This window comes from Mauremys mutica, chromosome 2 (genome assembly GCF_020497125.1).
Source record: "Mauremys mutica isolate MM-2020 ecotype Southern chromosome 2, ASM2049712v1, whole genome shotgun sequence".
Classification (NCBI taxonomy): Eukaryota; Metazoa; Chordata; order Testudines; family Geoemydidae; genus Mauremys; species Mauremys mutica.
The window spans coordinates 140,888,465-140,908,703 of NC_059073.1; positions in this window are offsets into that span (position 1 = coordinate 140,888,465).

Here is a 20,239-nt window from a genome sequence, read left to right on the forward strand (position 1 = left end):
GTATATATTATAGTGTATAATGTAAAATGTTAAAAATTGAAATGAAAAATCAGTTTAAAATGGAAAAGTGCTGTGTTCCTTTCCAAAAAGATCAAAATGGAATGCTTCAACCATATTGGAATGCTCCATTCCATATATTTTCCCTAAACAACATTTTGTCAAAAGGAGTCTGTTCTCATGCAACATTTAGCTTCTGGTATCAGCATTTTCTGATGGAAAAATGTTCCACTGGAAAATTTCCACTCAACTCTAGCCCCCATAGACTTCTTGGCTATATGAGGGCCCAAAGACCCATTCAGCATTGCCCTGCATCCTGCATAGTTGTTTACTCCAGTACAAAGTGGGTAGTAATCTACTTCCACATTTGACACTGGTGTAGGGAAAGCGAGAATCACTTCCTCTAATTCAATTCTACCAGAGAGGCAGCTTATTTACAGGTCTAGCGGTCCCTCTGTCTATTTAGATTGTCAACTCTTTGAGGCAGGGACTGTTTGTACAGCACAATGGGGCCTGTAGGTGCTCCTGTAATATTAATACAGTGTGAGCTCTTTGGGACAGGGACGGACTGTGTGTGTACATGTGGGCTACTAGGATGATCTGAGGAATGGAAAACCTGTCTTATGAAAGGAGACTCAGGCCTGGTCTACACTACGCGTTTAAACCGAATTTAGCAGAGTTAAACCGATTTAACCCTGCACCCGTCCACACAATGAGACCCTTTATATCAATATAAAGGGCTCTTTAAACCAATTTCTGTACTCCTCCTCGACGAGAGGAGTAGCGCTGAAATTGGTATTGCCATGTCGGATTAGGGTTAGTGTGGCCTCAAATCGACGGTCTTGGCCTCCGGGTGGTATCCCACAGTGCACCATTGTGACCGCTCTGGAAAGCAATCTGAACTCGGATGCACTGGCCAGGTAGACAGGAAAAGCCCCGCGAACTTTTGAATTTCATTTCCTGTTTGTCCAGCGTGGAGCTCTGATCAGCACGGGTGGCGATGCAGTCTCAAATCCAAAAAGAGCTCCAGCATGGACCGTACGAGAGATAGTGGATCTGATCGCTGTATGGGGAGACAAATCTGTTGTATCAGAGCTCCGTTACAGAAGACGAAATGACAAAGCATTTGAAAAAATCTCCAGGCTATGATTGACAGAGGCCACAGCAGGGACTCAGCACAGTGCTGCATGAGAAGCATAACGGAAAGCCAAAGAATCAAATGGACACTAATGGAGGGAGGGAGGGGGTACTGAGGACTCCAGCTATCCCACAGTCCCCGCAGTCTCCGAAAAGCATTTGCATTCTTGGCTGAGCTCCAGATGCCTGAAGGGTCAAAAACATTTTCCTGGGTGTTTCAGGGTGTATGTCATCAATTTACACCCTTCCCCCCCAACCCGGAAGAAAAGGGAAAAAAATCATCTCTCAACTTTTTTCAATGTCACCCTATGTCTACTGCATGCTGCTGGTAGACAAGGTGCTGCAGCGCTGAACACCAGCATCCCCCTCCCGGTGGCAGACGGTACAATATGACTGCTATCCGTCGTCATCATCAGCCCGTGAGTGCTCCTGCCTGGCCTTGGTGAGGTCGGCTGGGGGCGCCTGAGTAAAAATAGGAATGACTCCCGGTCATTCCCGGCAGATGGTACAGAAGGCTTGGTAACCATCCTCATCATAGCAATTGGGTGCTGAGCTCCATCAGCCCCCCCACCTTTAATGTCCTGCCTGGACTATCATAGCAGCTGGAGGCTGCCTCCCCCTCATTTTATCTCACTAAAAGTCAGTGTTTCTTATTCCTGCATTCTTTATTACTTCATCACACAAATGGGGGGACACTGCCACGGTAGCCCAGGAGGGTTGGGGGAGGAGGGAAGCAACAGGTGGGGTTGTTGCAGGGGCATCCCCTAGAATGGCATGCAGCTCATCATTTCTGCGGGATCTCTGGGGCTCTGACATGGAGCGGCTGTGCTCTCTGGTTCTCTAGTACACTTGCCCCATATTCTAGGCAGGACTGACTCTATTTTTAGACAAAACAGAAAGAAGAGAGTCATTCCCATTTTTGTCCATTCCCATTTTTGTCCAACCTCAGCGAGGCAAGCCAGGAGCACCCATGACAGCAGCAGATGGTACAAAAGGATTGATAACCATAATCACCAATTTCCAAATGCAAACGGTGCAAAATGACTGATAACCATGATCTCATCGCCAATTTACAATGGCAGACGGTGCAATAGGGATGGTAATCGTCTCTGCTACCTTGCAAAGGCAAATGAATGCTGCTGTGTAGCACTGCAGTACCGCCTCTGTCAGCAGCATCCAGTACACATACGGTGACAGTGACAAAAGGCAAAACAGGCTCCATGGTTGCCATGCTATGGCGTCTGCCAGGGCAATCCAGGTGAAAAAGGGCGCGAAATGCTTGTCTGCCGTTGCTTTCACGGAAGAAGGATTGAGTGATGACATTTACCCAGAATCACCCGCAACACTGTTTTTGCATGGGGATCTCAACCCAGAATTCCAATGGGCAGGAGAGACTGTGGGAACTATGGGATAGCTACGGGATAGCTACCCACAGTGCAACACTCCGGAAATCGACGCTAGCCTCGGTACATGGACGCACACCGCCGAATTAATGCGCTTAGTGTGGCCGCGTGCATTCGACTTTATACAATCTGTTTTAAAAAAACTGGTTTCTGTAAAATCGGAATAATACCGTAGTGTAGACATACCCTCAAAGAGCTTGGCTTGTTTAACCTAACCAAAAGAAGGTTGAGGGGGGATATGATTGTTCTTTATAAATATATCAGAGGGATTAATATTAGGGAGGGAGAGGAATTATTTAAGCTTAGTAACAATGTGGACACAAGAACAAATGGATATAAACTGGACACTAGGAAGTTTAGACTTGAAATTAGACAAAGGTTTCTAACCATTAGAAGAGTGAAGTTCTGGAACAGCCTTCCAAGGGGAGTAGTGGGGACAAAAGACATATCTGGCTTCAAGACTAAGCTTGATAAGTTTATGGAGGGGATGGTATGATGGGATAGCCTAATTTTGGCAATTGATTTTTGATTAACAGCAGGTAAGTATGCCCAGTGGTCTGTGATGGGATGTTAGATGGGGTGGGATCTGAGTTACTACAGAGAATTCTTTCCTGGGTGCTGGCTGGTGATTCTTGCCCACATGCTCAGGGTTTAACTGATCACCATATTTGGGGTCGGGAAGGAATTTTCCTCCAGGGCAGAGGCCCTGGAGGTTTTTCGCCTTCCTCTGCAGCATGGGGCACGGGTCACTTGCTGGAGGATTCTCTGCAGCTTGAGGTCTTCAAACCACGATTTGAGGACTTCAGTAACTCAGACATAGGTTAGCGGTTTTATAGAAGTGGATGGGTGAGATTCTGTGGCCTGCATTGTGTAGGAGGTCAGACTAGATGATCATAATGGTTCCTTCTGACCTTAAAGTCTATGAGTCTATGAGTACAGCACCTAGCACAATGGGATCCTCGTCCATGACTGGTGCGCCTTATATCATCAGTATACAAATTAATAATAAAATGAGGGTCTACGTCAGGGATCGGCAACCTTTGGCATGCGGCTCGCCAGGGTAAGCCCCCTGGCGGACTGGTTTGTTTATCCGGCGCGTCCACAGGTTAGGCCGATGGCAGCTCCCACTGGCCGCGGTTCAACGTTCCAGGCCAATGGGGGTAGCGGGAAGCGGCGGCCAGCACATCCTTTGGCCAGTGCCGCTTCTCGCTGCCCCCATTGGCCTGGAACTGTGAAACACAGCCAGTGGGAGCTGCCATCGGCCGAACCTGTGGACGCGGCAGGTAAACAAACCGGCCCGGCCTGCCAGGGGGCTTACCCTGGCGAGCCACGTGCCAAAGGTTGCGGATCCCTGTCTATGTTTTCCTTGGGGGCAAGTTATTCCATAATTCCCCATGTCCGTGTTTCTTGTGGCTTTCTCTGAAGCATCTGATTCTGACCAGTAATGGAAATAGGACTGTGGACTAGACAGAGCCTTGGTCTGATCCAGTCTGGCAATTCCTGAGTTCATTTGTGGTGGCAATTCTTGTCCCTGCTTGAACCCTGTGGCTCAATTTTCATTGCAGCTGAATATCAATAATAACCAGCAGCTCCTGGATCTCTTGCTGTGATCATTCTGCCTCCCTCAAAAAAACACCTCAGCAACAGAACAATGCTTGATCTTGTCAGCTGGCGTGACACCAGCCACCTTCCTTCATTTGTCAACCCTGCTGCTCAGCAAGAAACGTGTGTCAGCAATTCCTGTTTCTCCTGTTTCTCTGCTGTAGCTAACAGAAAGATGATGTATCAACATGTGATTAGTGGAGATCAATATTACCCTTGCTTTATAAAGGAAGCCACCTACAGGTCCCCTTTCAGCCAAGTGGAATTAAGGAGCTGTGCATTTTTCACAGAGGAACAAGACAGAAAGCTCTGTGTAAAAAAAGAAGAATTTGAGCTTGTGCTTCATAACCAGACCTGATTGCCTGTCTCAATAAGCTCAGGGAACAGCAAGCTTCGCAGCTGCATTCCCTGTCTCGTAGTCCTGGCATTCTCATAGCCAGTTAAGTGTGTCTGCCAAAAGCTTACAAGCACCCAGATGCCCTTTTGTTTTCAAATTCAGCCTTGCGGCATATTTATAAACAGATGCTTGATATATATATTTTTAGGAATTAATCCATTGACACAGCATCAAATTCCCACCCTGTGCAAAAGGCCTGGTTCATAGGCTTATGTGCCAGTTCTCTGTCAAATTAGGACTGAATCATAACACTTGGCTTTTCTATACAGCACTTTTCATCTGTAGAGCAAAAAGTGCTTTACAAAGGAGGTCAGCATCATTATACCCATTTTACAGATGGGAAAATAGAGGTATTGAGCAGTGAAGTGACTTGTCACCCACCAGGCCATGGGTAGAGCCAGGACTAGAAGCCAAGTCTTTTGTGTACCAGTATAGTACTCTATCCACGAGGCCACTGTAGTGGATGGGCTTTATATTGACCCTTTGTATGGGGTGAATTTCACCTATAGAGTCTGATCCTGCACCATTGAAGTCAATGGGAACATAAGAACAGCCATACTGGGTCAGACCAAAGGTCCATCTAGCCCAGGATCCTGTCTTCCAACAGTGGCCAATGCCAGGTGTTTCAGAGAGAATGAACAGAACAGGTAATTATTGAGTAATCCATCCCCTGTTGCCCATTCCCAGCTTCTGGCAAACAGATGCTGGGGACACTTCATGTAGTTTTGCCATTGGCTTCAGTGGAAACATGATCCCTGGACTCCATCCTGCCATGTGCTCAGCACTCTTGCAAGTGTTTAAGCTTTAGAACATAGATAACTCAACGTTCTTTAAAGCTGGGAATGTGCTTTGCTGGATCAGGCTGGAGTTCTCAGCACTGGGCAGCATCAAGCCTTTAATTGCCATTCTCAAGGTGGCATACACAGGCCCAAGTTAAGGCTGTCCCAGTATGGAAATGCTCAACAAACAAATGGGGGACCGTACGCGGATATGCATTTTCCTCCCACTCCAGTGTTCTCCAGTAGGAGATGGTTATAATGCTGCAGCCTACTGTCCCTGGCTGAAGTTCACCCCAGTGCAGACAGTCAGGCCAAGTCCAAGCACTGCCCGATTTCTCAAAATAAGCCAGGGGATTCATAGGCCTTGCACAATGCACAGGGATGAAAATCAGCCTCACAAACCTCACTGAACTCTGGAGCACCATCCAGTGTCCAGTTAGTGGAAGCTCCAATACAAACTTTGGACCACTGATTCAAATTCTGCCCTTAGGTACTCATGGTCCCAAAGGGGTTAAGCTTGCCCCTCCATGGAAATATCTGTCCTATCATATGTACTGCATTGCTGCAGCTGAAAATTAAAGTGAGGACCTAATGGCCTGTGGCCTGTCAGCACTGCTGAATGGATTCACACCAGCCATCCTTTGATGTACAAGACAGCTCAGTCCATTGCAGGGACTTTGGAGACAGGAGGAATAAATAAGGATAAACAAGAAAGAGTCCCACTGGATTCCCCCCTCAAAAGTACATTTCTTCCTATCTCTGTATTCAGAGCCAAGGGATATGCATTCAGGGCCCAGACAGCAAAGGAGGCCTTTCATCTGTGGGCTGCCATTTCAAAGCCAGCACATGTCAATAGCTGAAAGTCATTACTATCTTACAGTGGTTACGCATCCTGAGTGTGGACAGGTTTCCACATCAAAATTAGATACTAAGGTGAGAGGCACCTTGGAAATACTGAAGATAAACAGAATTGACTCTAAATTATACATTAGCATATAATCCAAGATGTAGCATGGGCCCCTGGTTAAGGTAATGGACTGGAACTCAGGGGACGTGAGATGTATTCCATTGACCGTCTATGTGTGACCTTGAGCAATTCAGTTTCCCTGTCCATTCTTCTGTTTCCACTACCATCCTTTGTGCATTTTCTGTATTTACATTGTAAGCTCTTGGGGGCAGGGACTGTCTCTTACTACCTGTTTGTACCAGTGCCTAGTTCTATTGGGCCCTAATCTTGGCTGTCATCTCCAGCTACTACTGTAATGCAAACACCAATCATGCCGACTGAGGGGCCCAGTAATAAGAAGCCAATCCAATTCCTCTACTGGAGTCAATAAAAAGATTCTCATTGACTTTGCTGGAAGCTGCATCAGGCCCAAATTAGACATGAAGAAACTAGTAGCCCTAGCGGTATCATCACACACTGCTGGGGTTCTGCCACTTCTTACACTACCTGCATCTTTTCTGTGGCAAGATGTCAGCTGTGAGAGTGGAGTTCTGTAAAGCTGATTCCTGTGCCCAGCATGAAATTCTGCTTTTGGTTTGGTTTGGTTTGAACTCACAGAGAAGCTACTAAGAGAAAAAACAAAGAAAAGGTAACAACTAACATCACCTCAAAATCCGCATCAGCATTGAGATGTTCTTATACTGCACATCCAAAATTCACCAGGGGTCCAGGTCTACTCCTCCTAACTCACTGAAGGTAACCGGAATAGGGAGCACTCTGCAGCTCACAGGATGAGGCACCGGAGAGGCTGACAGAAATTCAATCTGGTGATGCTTCTGCATTTCTAGTGTGGCCATCTCAAGATTGGTTTATATTACTGGAGATATAAAATGTGCCTGTTGCCCACTTTAGGAACGTGCACATGTCTTCCACAAGAAACATATACCCAAGTCACAGGCTGTTCAACTGCCATCAATAATAGCATCTCCCCTGATCACTCAGGGATAAAAACTTTCCCCTTTAATCCACTCAAGATGTTCTCAAACTATCCATCACGTCAAAAAACTTTGGAAAATATAATAGGTCAGAAGCACTTTGGTTTTTATCATACAGTTGAGATAGATCCCCGCTCCCAAGAAATGAATGGGTGCAGAGAAAAGAAAAAGGATGGGTTTGTGGTTAATGTGCTGAGTTGGGAGATCTGAAACCAAACTGCAGCTCTGCCACAGACTTTGTGGGACCTTACAAAGGTCATTTAATCTCTCTGTGCCTTAGTTCTCTATTTGTAAATGAGGGGAAAAGATAACACTGTCTCCCAAAGAGTCCCGGCCTCCAAATTCTGACAGTTTCTTAATATGTGGATGTGCAGCACCCAGCACACTGGGTGGGTGGGTGGCCTCTGGGAACTATGCTCATGTTCATATTAAACCATAATAATGAAAAGTGTTATATACTAATATTCTTGAAATTTGGAGGGGGAAGGGGAAGGACAAGGATGGGAAAGTTCCTGCAATACAAGATCAAATTTTAAGTATTCCCACAGACAATAGATGACAGGCTTTTTGTTCTGTGTTTGTACAGTGCCAAGCACAATGGAGTGCTGGTCAATCATTGGCGCTCCTAGTTATTACTCCCATACAAATACAATGATCAAGAGATGGGGTATTCTTGGATTCTCTTCCTGGCTCTCTGACAGACTCGCTGTATGACCTTGGTCATGTTTCTCTCATTTTCAAGTGAAAAAAAATTGCCTGTCACATTCAAGAGCAGCCTTTCACAAACCCTTTGGCAATAAGCAGGCTGTCCAATGGTTATAGCACTGCACTGGTACCTCAAAGATCTAGATTCTATTCCCAGCTCTACTGCTCAACAGCTGACCTTGAGCAAGTCACCCTGTGCTTCTCTCCCCACCCCCAGAATCTTTGTCTGCCTTGTTTGTTTAGACTGTAAACTCTTCAGGGGAGGGACTGTTTGTACCACACCTAACACAATGGGGTCCCAATCTTTGTGCGGGCCTGTAGGGCTCTCCTATAATACAAATACTAGTTATAATCTTCTAGATAAAGGGTTCTCTATAAAGTAATATGATTAGCTAATCTTTGGAAGATGGAAAATGCTCTGGGGATGCTAAGGATTATTCTAAGTGCTAAGCATTATTATTTATTTACTAGATCATCATTAAACAGTATCAAGCAGGCATTAATGTGCCTGTCTCTTCTGGCAATACCAATGGGTTTTGAAATTGAGTGGAAGATGTCGTCTCATGCTTACATGAAATAGCTGCAAAAGCGAAACATATTAGAGGTGAAAGTCTGTCTGAAAACATTCAAGAGCAGCATCTACTTCTTCCCAATTGAAGCATAGCTAAAACTGACACGACGTCTAATCCAAAATTTATGCTGTGATCTGCTTAGAGAGGGACCTGTTTACAGTATGGGGCAATCCTGATACATATTTCATAATTTATCTTTCCATCCTACTAAAACCACTGCAAAAAATTGGCATGACAGAAATTCTCCACTCTGGAGAAGCCAAGAAGTGCTGAAGACAGGGCTGAGTCACTGATAATTTCCAGGATCCAAACTTGTTAGAGAAACCTCAGATTATAATTTGTTGGGTTTCTTTAAAAAAAAACAAAAAACTACACATATTTAAAAATGGGTAGGAACACTGTCTCCTACATGTAGGGTGACCAGATGTCCCAATTTTATAGGGACAGTCCTGATATTTGGGGCTTTTTCTTATATAGGCTCCTATTACTCCCCACCCCCTGTCCTGATTTTTCACACTTGCTGTCTGGTCACCCTACCTACATGTTTGCCTGCCTCTTCCTGATAACCCAGTGCTGAGACTTTTAGGGTACAGCTATATGACAAACGGCAGCCCATGGCAGCAAGTCTCAGAGCCTGGGTCTACAGACTCGGGCCTGCAGGGCTCACACTACAGCACTGAAAATAGCTGTGTAGACATTCGGGCCTGGGCTATCCCACCGGCAATATAATTATTCAGGCCCCAGCGCAGCAAAATGCTTAAACCTGTGACAGAGCAGTCCCCAGTGCTCTGCTGGATCAGGGCCTCAGCACTTACCCTCACCACATTGTAATCTCAGGGCCAGATCCACCCGTGCAGAGACAGAGAAAGTGGCTTGCATCATTCCTACTCCCTGCCCTGAGATGTAGCCTTTTCCAGTTAATTCCTATGAGCTGCTGGAGTGGTGCAGAATCACCAGGGTGAAGATTCATCCTAGCTGAGCCACTGACTGACTGTCCTTCTGTCTTGCCCTGTCTCCAACCCATCCACAAATTACCCTCATGCTGGGAGATAGTGGCAGCACTTGCAAAAGTGGCAGAGCCCACTCTGTGCCCCACTTTGCTGATGCTCTTTCCTGGCACCTACCCGAAGGATTCTTTGTACCAGCCTAGCTGGCACAAAAGGGCTGAAGGGAAGATTAGACCAGTGATCTCAAACCCATCTCATCTTTGAGTAGTAGCATAGCTGGATGCAGCATATTGTATTATTTTTAATGCGTTTGGTTAGTGACAAGGGGGGCGGGAAAAGGTAGGTCAAGCAAGGAAGACAAATGGAGCACCTGGGTTGGACACTCATCTTCTGGTCACTCCCAGATGGGGAGATTTCCATTTGGCCTTGCTGTGTGATGAAGGATTGAACGTTCTTGTGATATTCAGTGTTTTTCTTAAAGCCCCAGCTCCTGGAGTCCTCTGATTAGGTAAGTATTTACACTTTCATTAAAAAAAAGTTTCTAGCTTTCATGCTTGAAGAGAAAAGCTTGAAATTGAACCCTAAAGTCTCAAACGCCAGAAGGGCAAATAAAAATTGACGCGTTATTGAAAAAATAATCTCATCATTTTAAAGCCAAGCTCATGATTTGGGGATTTTTGAATGTTTGTGATTGGAAATACTCATGGGAAAGTAATATGGCCTAGCAGACGGAGCGCTGGCCTTGGACTCAGGAACCCTGGATTCTATTCCTGGCATTGCCACTGGCCTGCTGGGTGACCTTAGGCAAGTCACTTCAACTCTCTGTGCCTCACTTTCTCCATCTGTAAAATGGGGATCAGGTTTCTGACCTCCTTTATAAAGTGCTTTGAGATCTACAGCAAAGAAGTGCTATAGCTAGGTCTATACGGCACTTTCCCAGCACTGCATGGAGGGAAGCTGGGAGCGGTCTTGCCTGTGCTAGGTTTATTCAGCTGGCTGTATGGCTGCAGCTAGCGCTCTGCCTTCTCTCAGATTCATAAAAGCATTTTATTGTGTCAGAAACAACTGTATTTATAAAGAGATTTATGTATTAAAGAAACAGCTAATCCCTGGCAAATTGAATTATCATAACATTGAAGTGAACTCCTTCGTTTCATTCTGGGAGAGCGTGAATGGTTTATGGGGATGCTTTAATCCATCTTAAGATCTGCCTGGGATAAGCCAAAATAAATAAAAAATAAATAAGTGAATTGGAGAGAGCATTTAGCAGCAAATCATCAATGTCCTTCTGTATTCCCAAAAGGTTGGTGCATTAGAGAAACCAGCTGAGTTAGGGAAGGAGTTTAGTTTCATCTGTTCTCTTAGTGAGGAGATCTTTCTGTGCTACTTAGATACATACTGAATATCTTGAAGGAGAGGGAGGTGCTGCAAATAACAATATAATAAAATGTGTATTATCATAGTGCTTAGGAGCCCTAGTCAAGGACCAGAACTTTGCTGTGCAATACACTGCACAAAACACAAAACCAAAAGATGGTCCCTCTCCATATACAATCTAAGTGTATACAACTGGCAGATTCAGACAGATGTGAGGAGCCCAAAGACAATATTGGCCAGCAATCTATTTATCTATCCATCTGTTTACATGGCACTAATCACCAAAGAATCCCATCGCCTTACAAGCTGTAGTACAACACCTGGTGAGGTAGGGAAGCATTATCTCCATTTTACAGATGGAGAAGTGAGGCATGGGGTATATTAATGTGCCTCTTATCACAATTCAACATCCTCAATCACTTCCAAGACATTTACTCTTATTGTTACTATTAGTTTTATTACAACAGTGCATAGAGGCCCCCTGCCAACCAAGATCAGTACAGAACAGACACATAATAAGAGTCCCTGTCCAAAGATTCCAACAAGACTTAAGCATGTGCTTAAAGTTAATACATGTTTAAGTGTTTTTGCTGAATTGGGGCCTCAGTGTTAAGAGGTCAAGTAGCCAGCACTGGGTGTTTCTGATTTTGACTTCAATGGGACTTAAACACATGCTTAAAATTAAGCATGTGCTGAAGTGCTCTTGCTGAATAGGGATCTTAAGTACATGTTTAGAACAAAGCACGTACCTAATTGCTTTGCTGAACAGGGATGGAAGCATATGCTTAAATCTATGTTACCAAGTCGCTTGTACTGGGAAGTTTCTGGTTTGGGCAAATTCCAAGCAAAAATGAACAAAACCAAACAATTCCTCAGCCTGTTTTTGCCAAAATTTATTTACTCCTCCATAGAAAAGGCCACAGTTCAAGGAAGGAAATAAGCCTTTAGTAAAACAATGGTATGAAGAACAAAGAGGGAGATGTGAAGATTTAGCTGGGAGGGTATATGTTGGGGACAGGTTTTATGTGTTGTTGAGGGCAGTCTTATATGTGCCACAGGGATAGGCTCAAGAGCTAGACTTCTCCAAAGCTTGGAGATGTTCAAATCCATCTCTACACTTTCATGTGTAAAGTCCCTCAAGGTAAAGAGGAGACAGGACTTGGCTGTAATGAATACAAAAAGGAGATTCTTTAACGGCTGGTGCGGACAGATTCTGTGGTTCTCTCTGGCTTCTGTAGCTCAGAACGATTAACACAGCTTGATCTGCCTGGCATCTTTTTAAGTCCTGGCCTTGGCTAAGAAGAGACCATTAACTCCACTATATTAGGAATGCAGAAAATGTTAATTGTTATTATAAGTTTCTCTGTGTATAAACTTTATTAATTATTTCTTCCTCTGCATGCAAATTCCAGCAACTCTAGCATCATAATTAAATTAGCATTGTTTATGCTTTAGAGTATTTAAAGTCTGAAATTACAGGCAATAACTATAAAAGAGAGTGATAACTAATGCCGATAACTCATTCCTGCAGAAACTGGGCCGAAGCAGAGCAGTAACGACAGTTTTTATTCACAACAGCTACTTTATGATACTCATTAAGCTAATTTTTATTATCACAAAAAACTTAGAACAGTCGAGTCAGGTTATTTGTGTTGAGATTTGAAATGCTACAGTCTTGAATAATTAGTATCGTGACACTGAGTTACATCACGGTCACAGATTTGATACAAAAAGCAGTCTGGTCCAATGGCTAGTATCGCAGACTTGGATCCAAGTGACCTGTATTTATTCCCAGCTCTTTAACTAACCAGCTACGTGACCTTGAATAAGCCTCCTCCTCCTTAGTCTCTTGCCTATTTTGACCCCCATCCTGCAAAAACTTATGCATGTGCTTAACTTTACGCCCTGTGAATAGTTCCACTGCTGTCAGGTCTGGGTAGAACTCCTCTTACCCGTGCTCAGCCAAGAACCTTTCCTCAACTAAGAATACCTCTTACATAACTTTGGCCAACAACAACAACAAAAGTGTAGTACAACTACAAGCCAGAGCTCAGGGTGTTGTAAAACCTGGTGGTACAGCTTTTAAATCTTCAGAGGGTTTTTTTGTGTTTTACCGGGGAACAAAGCTTTAAATCACAAAGACTACAGTAAAATTGCTTTTGCTTTCTAAAAAAATGGGGCCTCGTACACCACAGAGTTGAGGGCAGGGGATCAACACGGCAGCAGCAGTGCTTGCAAGATGACTTCACTAGACTATGGAGACCATGAAATCTGTTAACCCTCCAAACTCCTGATTCCTGAATATCAGAGGCTTGAAAAGAAAGGACTGCAAAAATATGCCTTTATCTGCTTTTCTGTTTTGTTAAATAGCCATTCCATTGTATTTTAATCTTCTGTAATAGACATGCCAAAGCCACAAAAAAAATGCAGACATTGGGCTTGTTTTTGGCTTAATTGGCTTGTGAGTTGCTTGTTGGCTAGTTTTTGGCTTGTAGCTTGTTTGGCTAGTAGCTTGTTGTAGCTTTTTTTTTTTTTCCTTCGGCTTCCGGCAAGTGGGGGCAAGGGACAAGCAGGGGCAATGGGGGGAGAGAGTCAGGGGAGCACAGCGGGTCCACCACAGTCCCAGACTGCACAACAAGGAGCTCTAGTCACATAAAGTGTAGGGGTTCTTAGGGACTGGCTTGTTTTGGACTTGTTTTGAAATGGGATTAGCTTGATTTTTGTCTTATTGTGGAAGTCAGGGTGCTTATTTACTGCTTGAAATTTGGCAACTGTGTTCTGTAAATACAGAAGAAAAAAGTAAGCTATGTATGAGAAACCAGGAGAGCTTTTAAGAGACACAGTTCACAAATTTAGTTTTATGAGAATCAATGGAAAGAACCGTATAGAACCACTGGCCAAGAGTGGTTTAGAAGTAAACAAAACCTTTGTATGAGCTGTGTAGACCCGTGTAAATTAGCTGTTAGCTGGTGAAATGGATTATCTGGTCCAACAACAAATCTTACACTTCTACCTCTTGGAGAGGTGGATCAACTATATGAAAGGAAAACCCCTTCCGTCGATGAAGAAAGTTTCTATGCTACTGTGTCACATGACTGGGGCCTGGAGCAGGACTCAGGCTCAATGATCCTAGCAGAAGTCAGGCCTAGTGGTTAGGACCAGGAGTTGGTAGCCAGGAATTGGAGCCCAGGGTCAGAGCTGGAGTCAGGCCCCAGTGCCAGAGCTGAGGGTCAGAACTGAATTACCTGGAGTGAGGCAGGAGTGAGGTTGGGGCCAAGACAGGAGCAGGGCGGGATACAATCAGGTCCTATCACAGCCATAGGCTTAAGGGCCAGTCTGCTGACTCTTCCAACTGAACAGGGATGGTAGCTACTCAGGCAGCCTGCTACAGGCCAGCTGTGATTGTCATGTTGCCCAGAACCAGCAATACTGCAGGCCCTAATTCCTGCCATGCAGCACAACCGTGAAATAGCTGCAGCACTGTAGATGTAGTGTAGACCAGAGGTTCTCAAACTGGGAGGGGGGTCCTCCTGGGAGGCATGGAATATATTCGGGGTGGGGGGTGAGAAGCGTTAGGGGTCAACTGAATACATTTTACCCCTCAGCAATGACTAACTAGCAAAGCTGATTCCTCCAGATATATCAGGTCCTCAAACGGCGCTGTGCATTTTGATGGATTTCTGCTAAGCTTGCATAGCGTTATACAAAGTCGTCACCATCTGTACATGAATCTGTTTGCTACAGTATGGTGTGCATATTTAATTGTCAGCATTGACCCCAACTGCAGTTTTGCTTTTGCTCTTATTACAATGGATTGTTGGCTCTATTTGAATCAATGCCTTGCTGTTTTTAATATTTAGTGAGAGTCAAATGTTCATTTTTTTTAAATTGGTATATGTACTTGGGGGGGGGGCTAAAACTACTTCAGACACAAAGAAGGGGGCCACGAATATGTTTGAGAACCACTGGTGCAGATGTACGCCTAGTCAGAGACAATCCCTTGAAGAATGTACAGCTTAGAGAGAGTGTCACAGGGTGAGAGGGGAATGAACGGTGAAGTAGGCTTGCCCAAGATGGCAGAGCCAGTGTAAGCAGGTAGGTCTCCAGTCCAGCATGCTATCCACTAAACTATGTCACTTTCCCAGCACAAACTGGATTTGAATCCGTTTAGTTAAAGGCATCCATTTTGCTGGCAGTCTCTCTCTCTCTCTAGGCAGTTACATTGCATGCATTACCCTGGTGCCTGTGCGTCTGTTCCAGGAAATCATTTGGAGAGCAACTAGGTCACCCAGTGTCCATCCAGTCAATTATTTTAGGAGTGGTTGGAGATTTCCACACTTGCAAAAGTAGTTACTTGGCAACCAATAGAGCTCGGAGCGGAGGAGATATCCCTCTTCATTAGGACATTGATCTTTTTACTGACACCCCTGAATGTTTTATGGTTGGTTGGAAGTTCTGCAGGGGAAAAAAAAAATCCCAAACTTTATCAGCTAGAGAACGAGTGTTTAGCTGCTACTGCCACCTTGGTTTTCAGCAAGACACAGGAGAAACGTACTGGCCAACAAGGTTCTGATTCACCCTTGCCTTGTACAACATGGAGTCATTTGCACCAAAGTGAGTGCTTGGTCGGCTACCCCCGGGCTACTGTCCATATCCCCCTCAGGGCCTACCTCGTTGGTCGCACCAGATGCAGGCCAGTCTACCTGCATAGGCTCCTCAGGACCAGGGCTTGGTGGCAGGTCCGGCAGCTCCTCTGGGAAGTCCGACCCGGCGCGGTCAGGCGGCTCCTCCGGATAGCAGCAGGGACGGGGAAGCTCCGGCGGCTCCTCTTCGTACCGGGCACGGGGGAGTTCCAGCGGCCCCTCTGGGTACCGGTCACGGGGAAGCTCCGGGGGTTCCTCGTCGTACTGGGCGCGAGGAAGCTCCGGCCAGTCAGGGCAGCTGCCTCAGGCCCTGGAGGGTTCCCAGTCAGGAGCTCCCGCCAGCACGTCTGCTCTCGGCGGTGGCTGGGCTCTGACTGAGCTCTGGCTGCCGGCTTTTCTACTTCCTGTACTGCCCCTTGACTTCCGGGGGGCGGGGACAGGTGGCGGTAGCTCCGCCCACTTGGGTGTCTGGGAGGGAGCTCCCTCTGCTGGGCAGGAGGGGAGCCACACCGACTCACTACAGTCATACTGAATTGAACTGTCAGGCTGGAAGAAGGTTACTAGTGGAGTTCCTCAGGGATTGGTTTTGGGACCAATCTTATTTAATCTTTTTATTACTGACCTTGGCACAAAAAGCAGGAATGTGCTAATAAAGTTTGCAGATGACACAAAGCTGGGAGGTATTGCTAAGACAGAGAAGGACCGGGATATCATACAGGAAGATCTGGATGACCTTGTAAACTGGAGTAATAGTAATAGGATGAAATTTAATAATGAAAAGTGCAAGGTCATGCATTTAGGGATTAATAACAAGAATTTAGGTTATAAATTGGGGACACATCAGTTAGACGTAACAGAGGAGGAGAAGGACCTCGGAGTATTGATCACAGATGACTATGAGCCGCCAATGTGATATGGCCGTTAAAAAAGCTAATGTGGTTTTAGGATGCATCAGGCGAGATATTTCCAGTAAAGATAAGGAGGTGTTAGTACTGTTATACAAGGCACTGGTGAGACCTCATCTGTAATGAGGTTCTGGTCTCCCATCTTTCAGAAGGATGAATTCAAACTGGAACAGGTACAGAGAAGGACTATTAGGATGATTCAAGGAATGGAAAACCTGTCTTATGAAAGCTTGGCTTGTTTAGCCTAACCAAAATAAGGCAAAGGGGAGATATGATTGCTTTTTATAAATATATTAGAGGGATAAATATCAGGGAGGGAGAGGAATTATTTAAGCTTATTACCAATGTGGACACAAGAACAAATGGATATAAACTGGACACTAGGAAGTTTTAGACGAAGGTTTCTAACCATTAGAGGAGTGAAGTTCTGGAACACCCTTCCAAGGGGAGTAGTGGGGACAAAAGACATATCTGGCTTCAAGACTAAGCTTGATAAGTTTATGGAGGGGATGGTATGATGGGATAGCCTAATTTTGGCAATTACTTGATCTTTGATTATTAGCAGGGAAATATGCCCAATGGTCTGTGATGGGATGTTAGATGGGGTGGGATCTGAGTTACTACAGAGAATTCTTTCCTGGGTGCTGCCTGGTAAGTCTTGCCCACAAGCTCAGGGTTTAACTGATCGCCATATTTGGGGTCGGGAAGGAATTTTCCTCCAGGGCAGATTGGCAGAGGCCCTGGATGTTTTTCGCCTTCCTCCGCAGCATGGGGCATGGGTCACTTGCTGGAGGATTCTCTGCACCTTGAGGTCTTTAAACCATGATTTGAGGGCTTCAATAACTCAGACATAGGTTAGGGGTTTGTTACAGGAGTGGGTGGGTGAGATTCTGTGGCCTCTGTTGTGTAGGAGGTCAGACTAGATGATCATAATGGTCCCATCTGACCTTAAGTCTATGAATCTATGACTCCTAGTGACATACTTGCTCCATTTACATGATTTTCTACCTGATCAGTGGGTTCAGTCCAACATGCCACACAACAAGTCCACAATTAATTGTGGGTTCAAGACTTCAAGCATGAAATTGACCCCACAAAATCAGGTCAGGATGAGGCCCTTTTTAAACGGAGACCTGTGTTGTTTCCATTAAAAAAGACCCAATAATGGTCTATCTTAAACTGGCCTGCACAAACTGTGCCCCTCACCATAGCTTTACTAAGTTGATTATTAATTTCAAGAAACAGCCCGTCAAGGTTGGGAGTATATTTCCACTTCCAAGTTTTATTTGTTTGAATGAGAAACCTATACTCAAGCACAGTAAGCAGAAGATTGGCTGACACAGCAGTGGCAGTAGAAGGTAATGGGTTACTCATATAGGTTCCTTAATCTCTAAACCAAAGCTAAAATTGCTTCATCCAGCAGCATTTTCTTTTCATTCCAGGAAACCTAAAGCCTACTCCATTTCATTCCCCAATTTTACTTTTAGGAGACTTGCTTTTGTTTGCATAGATATCATTTTCCAATCCTTTCTTGGCAGGTACCAATGTGAAATATGCTTGATATTCAAAAAGCACAGTGAGTCCTGAAATTAAGCCCCACACTGCAGTACAACTGTATGAAACAGAAAGTTTTAATCACTCTGCTATTAAATTGCTATATTCAGAAGTTACATGTTTATGAACAGCAGATTATTTTTGTCTCCTTCCTCCCTTCATAGCTGTGATTGGTGTCATTTAGTGCAAGAAATCTCTGTGCAGGGGAGGGGAGAAGACATGAATATCCATCAGACATTCACCGTTTGCATTCAAGCTGGGACGTATCTTGTTTTAAGCTCAAGATCTCTCTTTCTGCACCTGTCTCTCAACTATGGTTTACGGCTCATCTGTGCGGGAGACAGAGCTTTCCCTGGGGCCAGTTTGTGCCTGTGGAACGAACTCCCAGGGGAACTAAGGACCATCACAGAGTTCATCCCTTCTGCTTCAAGTGCAAGGCTCACTTCTCTGAACCCCTTCTGTAACATAAACACATGTAGATAAAAACAACAAAATAACCCCTACCAAAACAAAGCCCTCCACTACATGCACAATGCCCTTGGGGAAAGGATGAAAGAACAATCCACATGTGACAGTGACAGTCAAATTGCTTAATGCATTACTGGAAGGCGCTCAGATACTACAGTTATGAGCTTGGTATAAAACTTGAATAGAATAGAATAGAATAGAACTTCTTTCCTCTCTTCTAGCTGTTGTGCTACCTGAAAATACCACTCTGTCGGGATAATTGATTACACTTTTATTTAGTAATGCGAATGCTTCTAATAATTAAGTTTTTGCTGAGAAGAGGTACATTTTCCCCTCTAAAAGACTGATTTCCGAATACAGAGAAAACGGAACAGAGTGGTGCCTAACATCTGTTTAATCTATAATACAACATTCTCTAATAGCCTTGCAACTGTTCATAAATTCAGTAAGCCCTCGTCATAAAATACTAACAATTTTTGGTTGATGTATTATTTATCTGCCAACAAGACATCATTTCCGTGTTCATTTACTTAGTCCAGTGTCTGTGTACTGTGGGTTAGTAAAGTCTCTCTCTAGTGCAGTGTTGAGAGACACAGAAGTTAAAAGGCCAGAGGGAAAATGTAGACATGACTGATTTATTTATATTTATGAGTCAAAGATTAACTCTTCTCCACTTAATTGGAACTGTGCACCAGACTCTCAGTTACTCTGCTCCTGCCCTGAAATTTAAACCACTATTGCACTCCCTGGGTGCAACCCTGGGCCTATTGCACTCAGGGGGAGTTTTGCCATTGACTTTCAGGGGCCCCTATGTTCTAGGGTTGGGCAGAGGCCTGCACAGCCCTGACGTACATTAGAGCAGATATACACGTGCAGTGATTTGCACTAGTGCAAAGTAAGAATTACAGACTTTTATACCCTTTTTGCACTGTTGTAAGTGACCATGTAACTCACTCACATGTTACAAGTCCCTCACTGCATTGATCCACAGAGGATTTGAGCTATTACAGTCCCCAGCTACAAAGCCTTGTTATTGCAGCTCAAGCTATAGCAACTCATGCTTTTAGCTCTGGAGATCCCTGGTTCAATCCCTGCTGTGTTGGTCAAAAGAGCAGCTCATCCAGCGTTTGAACCACTGAGAGTCTCCAATGGTTGAGATGAGCTTCCTTTGAGCAGCGGAAGTGTGTAACCTACTAGTGTCACGTCTGCACAAAGTGTGGCGCAACAGTGAATTGTGCCCTGAATTTTGTGTCTCCTTAAAGTGGAGCAGCAACAAAATCTCAGACTATCTATGAAAGATTCATCTGTGTAGGAAGTTCTGACAGCATGCCTGGGGCTTGAGGAGATGGACTGAGTTTACTGTATTGGCAAGAGAACTCAATCATAGTTAGTTACATGACTACCCTAGTGAGTAATTTAGGGAATCCCACATCCTGGACTAGATTCACACCAATAGCAGTGTGTCCTTATCATTGTTGCTGTCAGACCAAAGACCCCACCAGGCAGTTTGGAGTGATTCATCACCGATGCTGTCCTCTTGCAAGAGGTTTCTCTGAATGTCTTTCCTATTTATAACCAGTGTGAAATGAAGTTAAATTAAAAAACAAAACACCGCAACCCTTTGAGAAATCAAGCTGACGGAACTTAGCTTAATTACCATCTGGCTGTGTTCTCTGTAGCTTCCTGATAAAAGGCCATGCTCTGATTCATGCAAGAGATGATATGGGGGAGAAGGATGGATGTTATAAGAAAGACGCCCTATCTTCCTTTTTTCTTTGCTACCTGAGTTACCCATTCCCTAGCCACTGTTTG